Genomic DNA, 6,000 nt, shown 5'->3' on the forward strand with positions numbered 1-6,000 from the left:
CATAGCAAAGACCCAGTAATGGGTTGTTTGCCTCGTTCTACATCTGTGTCTTTGGTGGTGTTGGCAAATTAATGGCAGGTTACCCTGGAGGCATTAGGCTTCTGTTTAAAGTGAGAGGCAGCCTAGCTGGGTGAAGTTGCTCAGTCTGTTTTGGTCGAAGTGCATCACTAACACCACCACAAATCCCCCTCCATACAGAGACTAGATAATAAACATTAAAAGTTAAACACTGATTTAAAGAAGAACCAAAACCCAAACAGATCAGAGGTCAGAACTTAGATGGACTGTTGGGGGTGAAAGAGGGAAAGGCAGAGTAAAGATGGGGCAAACTGACTGTTTCTATTCAACATCCATCCTCCCAGACTTAGTAATGAACTTGAGTTGTATGCATGGTGACCACACACCAGCCAAAATACTATGTTTCCCAGCTTCCCCTGCAGACAGTTGTGTCCATATGACTAATTTCCGGCCAATGAAATATAAATGGATGCTGTTCAGTGGAACTTCCAGGAAGGCTCCTTAAAGAGGAAAATGGTTGAGAAGTGCTCCTTTTCTCTTCCTTCTGCTTCCTACCTGGAAGGCAGGCTTAATGGCTGGAGTGATTGTGACCATACTTGAAGCATGAGGCAGCCTTGAGGTGGAAACCACATGCTAAAAGAGTGAGAGAAAACCCTGAGTTCCTGATGACACGCAGAACCACCAACCAGGCCTGGGCTACCTACATCCAAGCTTCATGTTTATTACACATTATTTCCAGACTGTTAATAGTAGCCAACAGAAATTCCTAGCTGAGGGACTTCCCTGGCGGTCCAGTGATTAAGATTCTGCGCTTCCAATGCAAGGGGTGCAGGTTCGATCCCTGGTCAGAGAACTAAGATCCTACATGCCGCGTGGTGTGGCCAAAAAAAGAAGAAAAAAAAATTCCTAGCTGATACAGGAGTATAGGAAGACATGAGATAAAATAAAATTTGATGATTGATGCTGATCATCACAGTGAGAAGGATAAATCCCTTTGGTGGCCTTGACCTATTCTTAGCCCAGGAAGACACAACCCTGGGTAGATTGTAAAACATCATTAGTTAGGATTTAAATGAGTAGTGCCAGATCCTATGAAAGTGTGATTTTGATTTTCATTTTTTGGTGTTATACAGAACAAAAGGCTACCAGGCCTGATGCCATGTAAGAAGGAATTCTGCATAGGCTCTGGGGTTAGTTCACTTGTCCATCCATTTATCCCATCTATTTATCTATCCAACCATCAACCCACCTACGTATCCATATTCATCCATCCAACCATGTACCCACCCACTCACCAATCCATATCCATCCATATCCATTTATCCATCTATCCCATCCAACTATCTACCCAACCATCAAGCCATCCACCCACCCATATCCATCCATCCAACCATCCACCCACCCATTCATATCCAACCATATCCATCCATTTATCCATCTATATCCATTCATCCATCCACCCAAGAACATCTAATCACGGCACTCTGTGCCAGGCATGGAGCCTACTGATGAATGAGACACAGCGCCTTACCTTGAAGAACTCCTGTTCCAGGAGCCCAAATAGGGATATAAACTACTCAGCAAATGTAGTTGAGCCTACAAGACTTCACCTGATTTCCCAGCATAAACATAAATTGGTGAGCTAGCGATGCTGAAAAGAAGGAAGTTAAAAAGCAAATAATAAGTAGATCCTTATTTTCCCCAGGTATTAGTAATAATTATTATAGTTTATCATTTATAGAATGATAGCTTTGTGCCAGGCACTTGACATGCACTATCTCAGTTCATCTTTACAATGATTCCCCAAGATGGAAATTTGTATCAGTTGGAATGCTCTAAGTTGCAAGAATCCGAATACTCAGTGGACAGTGGCCTAAACTGAAGAGTCATTTAATCATCTCACTTGACAGAAGGATGGATGAGTAGTTCTAGGGAAGTTCAGCAGCTCAGTGATATCAGGGCACAGGCCGAACACCTCTACATTCTTTTGGCCTCCCTTTCATGGTGACATGGTCATGGCAGCCGCAAACATCACGTTCTCACATGACACCATCCACAACAGAAAGAGAGGAGTGTAAAAGAAAGAATCATTTCCTCCCATGCCTTTCATTATAGAGGAAACTATTTCCCCCAATTCTTCAGCAGCCTATTGGCCAAGACTGGGTCACCTCTAGCAGCAAAGGAGAATGGGAAAGCATGTGTCTGTTATTCTCCACTTCTAGTGTGAAGCAGGTAGGGAAGACAGGATTGGTCATGTACTATTGTTATCTTTTTTTTTTTTTTAAATAAATTTATTTATTTATTTAATTTATTTTTTGGCTGCGTTGGGTCTTCGTTACTGCACGCAGGCTTTCTCTAGTTGCGGTGAGCGGGGGCTACTCTTCGTTGCGGTGAGCGGTCTTCTCATTGCGGTGGCTTCTCTTGTTGCAGAGCACGGTCTCTAGGCGCGTGGGCTTCAGCAGTTGTGGCACGCAGGCTCGGTAGCTATGGCTCACGGGCTCTAGAGCGCAGGCTCCGTAGATGTGGTGCACAGGCTATCTTTTTCTATAGACAAGGAAGCTGAGACACGGGAGGTTACACGTCTACTTGTCCAAGTCACATAGTCAGAAATGGCAGAATTCAGATTAAAATTCAGGAAGGCCTGATCTTGGGCTTGGACTCAATCACTGTATACGTCCCTCATCTGCTGTAGAAGACTGCAACAAATTTAACAACTTTCCCATTCATTGTATTTCTCTGCTCTTCCTATTAAGCCTCCCAGTTTGTGGTAGTTTGTTACAGCAGCAATCAGAAACAAATACAGGGGCAAAGGTGGAAGCAGGCACCCACTTGAATGCCTGCAGACAAGGATGAGATGGTCAAGGTGAGGCAGAGGTGGGCAGGGAAGGGGGAGGGGTCTGTGTGAGGACTCAGCCTCAGCTGCCCTGTGCTTCCCCCTCCACTGTGGTCTACCTTTGTAAACTATCCTCACCACCCCAGACCCCTTCCCAAAGCAGGTGGGAGACTCCTGTTGAGAGCTAATCACCTACCTCCGGTCTCTGTGCTGGAAATTCACCATGTATCTTTCAGGGCTGAAGGGCTGATGATTAGCCCTCGATTTCAGGGGCTCTTGCCCATTTCCTGGGCCACACTGAAGGGCTCCACTGTGTTTCTCCTCCAAAGTGTTTTCCTTGCTCTAGCTTTAAATGATCTGGCTGATGGGACTGCTCTCTCCGGCTTCCCTGGGAGTCTTGGTTCATTTCATTACATCCATTAGCACTCCCCGGGATCTTCCCAGCAGGAGCTTTTCAAAAGCACCTGTTCAAACAGGCAGCCACCTCCCTTCCATGAGCTTTGGCATCCTGGCTCCATTCTGGTTTCCTCCCCTGTCCCACGGCAGTGGCGACATCCCAGGCGGCCTCTCTGCAGTGTGAGACATGTTTCTGGTTAGAGAAACTGTGCCCTTGGGTTTTACACGGATTGCATTCCTTTGCAGTAGATGTTCCCTGATTGGGAAGATAATCACTTTCAGAGTCTACAGAGAAAGCGAAAAAATACCCAAGTGAATAAAACCTGCTTTCAACCTTAACTCAGGAGGTATCCTTGTTTTACCTGAATTGACTGTGATCACAGGGCACCGTGTGGACCACTGACTTGGGTTAGAAACCTCATTAGGGAGTGTCTGTACAAAGACTGGGAACCTGTCTCGAGCTTCAGACGCAAATTTCCTCGCTGTGGGCCCCCAGTCAAATAAGGATGGGAAGAGGTATACGTGGTCTTTTGCAAGAGCATTTTGCTCTCCAAATTGCTGGATGAAGATCAGATTGTGCTTCACTGTTAAGCATCCAGAACACATTATTCATTGAATGTAGAAGACGGTATTGTGTAGGATCAGCTATGCAGACAAGCAGCAGTATTTGAGGCTCAGAACGTTGAAAACTAAGAGTCCACATAATAATAATGCCTCAGTGCAGTAAAATATCAGTGGAAGGTATTTAGTCCAGCTGCATTTTGTTTTAAAGATCTTTTTCTCATTATTTAGTCAGAGGTATGGATGATACACACGGAAGCCTCCAAGAATCTATGGGCTAAATGTGGGTATAGTCAACTTGAAGGGCAACAGACAGCTGAAAAACTGCCTCATAATGACTGAGAACATATTATTCTGACAAAATAACAACGACAACAACGAGGACTATAATATATTAACAACAACAAAAAGTATGAGCACTGTGGAAGCTTCTAGTGAAATAACAGAAAAATGGCATGCATGCTGCCACCCTCTTCCTGTGATAGTGGCAGATTTCATTAATCAACCACCATACCCCTCTCCTGCTAGACCAGAATGTTGCATTAAAATCCTTCTCTGCGGGCTTCCCTGGTGGCGCAGTGGTTGAGAGTCTGCCTGCCAATGCAGGGGACACGGGTTCGAGCCCTGGTCTGGGAAGATCCCACATGCCGTGGGGCAACTAGGCCCGTGAGCCACAACTACTGAGCCTGCGCATCTGGAGCCTGTGCTCCGCAACAAGAGAGGCCGCGACAGTGAGAGGCCCGCGCACCACGATGAAGAGTGGCCCCTGCTCGCCGCAACTAGAGGAAGCCCTCGCATAGAAAACGAAGATGCAACACAGCCAAAAATAAATAAATAAATAAATTTTAAAATAAATAAATAAATAAAGGCCCTTACCATCTGAGCCTGGCCATCTGGGCTCTTCCTTTAAAAAAAAAAAAAAATCCTTCTCTGTATCATCAGAGGACAGAGTTGGCACACAAGATTAAACTCTAGTCTGCAAACTAGAGTCACTATTAGTAATTTCATTCAAACCCCTTCAGTTTCTGAGGATTTAGCTCACAAGAATGCCCATGTGTCTAGAGCAATGTGTTAGGTGCTGAGAGAAAAGCGGTACAATGGATATCCTGTTGGGCTAAATGGAATGAATTTGTAAGATGGGGGAAATTTTCCCAGGAAAGATAATATTTGAGTAGATGGTCTCCACTCCCTTTTCTCCTTAGAGGGGCAAGAGCATGACCAGCCACGAGGATACACGTACACTCCTGGGGCATCCCAGGACACAGAAGGATGAGGCTGGGGGAGAGGTTAGGAAGACAGTCATTCTGTGAAGGGCCTTGAATGCCACACTAGGAGTTTTCTGCAGCAAATGGAGAGGTGATGACAACTTGTGAAGGGTGACCCAAGGCTCTCCATGGTTTAGAAAGATCCCCCTTTCAGCAGCATGCAGGAGGTTTGCACAAGGGTGAGCCCTGAGAAAGGAATCAATTATCTTAAAGGAAAGGATGTAATCCCTTCCTCTCCCTTCCTCTCTGCCACATCACAAGCCTTATGCTCAGCTCATTTCTGGATTGAAGATCTTTACATTGATCTAGATGACTCTTCCTGAATGTGGGAGTCTCTCTACTGCTGCCATTCTCCCAAAAGTCTGGAGGCCTCAGTGACCTGTCCTACTCTACGATTGATCGCTAGATTGGAAACTCCCTGAGGGCAGGGACCTGGCAGAAGCCCCCTTGATGTCCCAGTACCAGCTTATTCCTGACCCACAGCAGGTGCCCACAGATATTTGTTGAACTAACTCATTGTAGGATATTACTTTTTTTATTAAATATACTGCTATTGCATGTTCTGCACCAGCTGAGCAGATCTTGATATTTTCCAAGCAGGAAAGCTTTTTCCCGGACTCCGTTCTCTAATCTCCTTCCACTTCAAGAGAAAGCCTTCTCTCCTCCCTTCTCACAAAACCCAGTTCAAACTCATCCCTTCAAAGAAGTCTATTGTGAATAATAGGCAGACCTGCCCATCGTTTTGGAACCTGGGCTTTACAAGTCTATGGGACGTGCACTCATCATATGCCCCTGCCTGTGGGGAAAGCTTTGCTGCCCCTTTTGTCTCCAGGGGCTTTGTTAGCTCAGACTCATGAAATGTTATAGCTGGAAGCAACCGTACACAGCCAACCTTGTCGTGTTATGGTAAGGAACTGAAGCCCTCCT

The sequence above is a fragment of the Eubalaena glacialis genome, chromosome 3, assembly GCF_028564815.1.
Source record: "Eubalaena glacialis isolate mEubGla1 chromosome 3, mEubGla1.1.hap2.+ XY, whole genome shotgun sequence".
Classification (NCBI taxonomy): Eukaryota; Metazoa; Chordata; class Mammalia; order Artiodactyla; family Balaenidae; genus Eubalaena; species Eubalaena glacialis.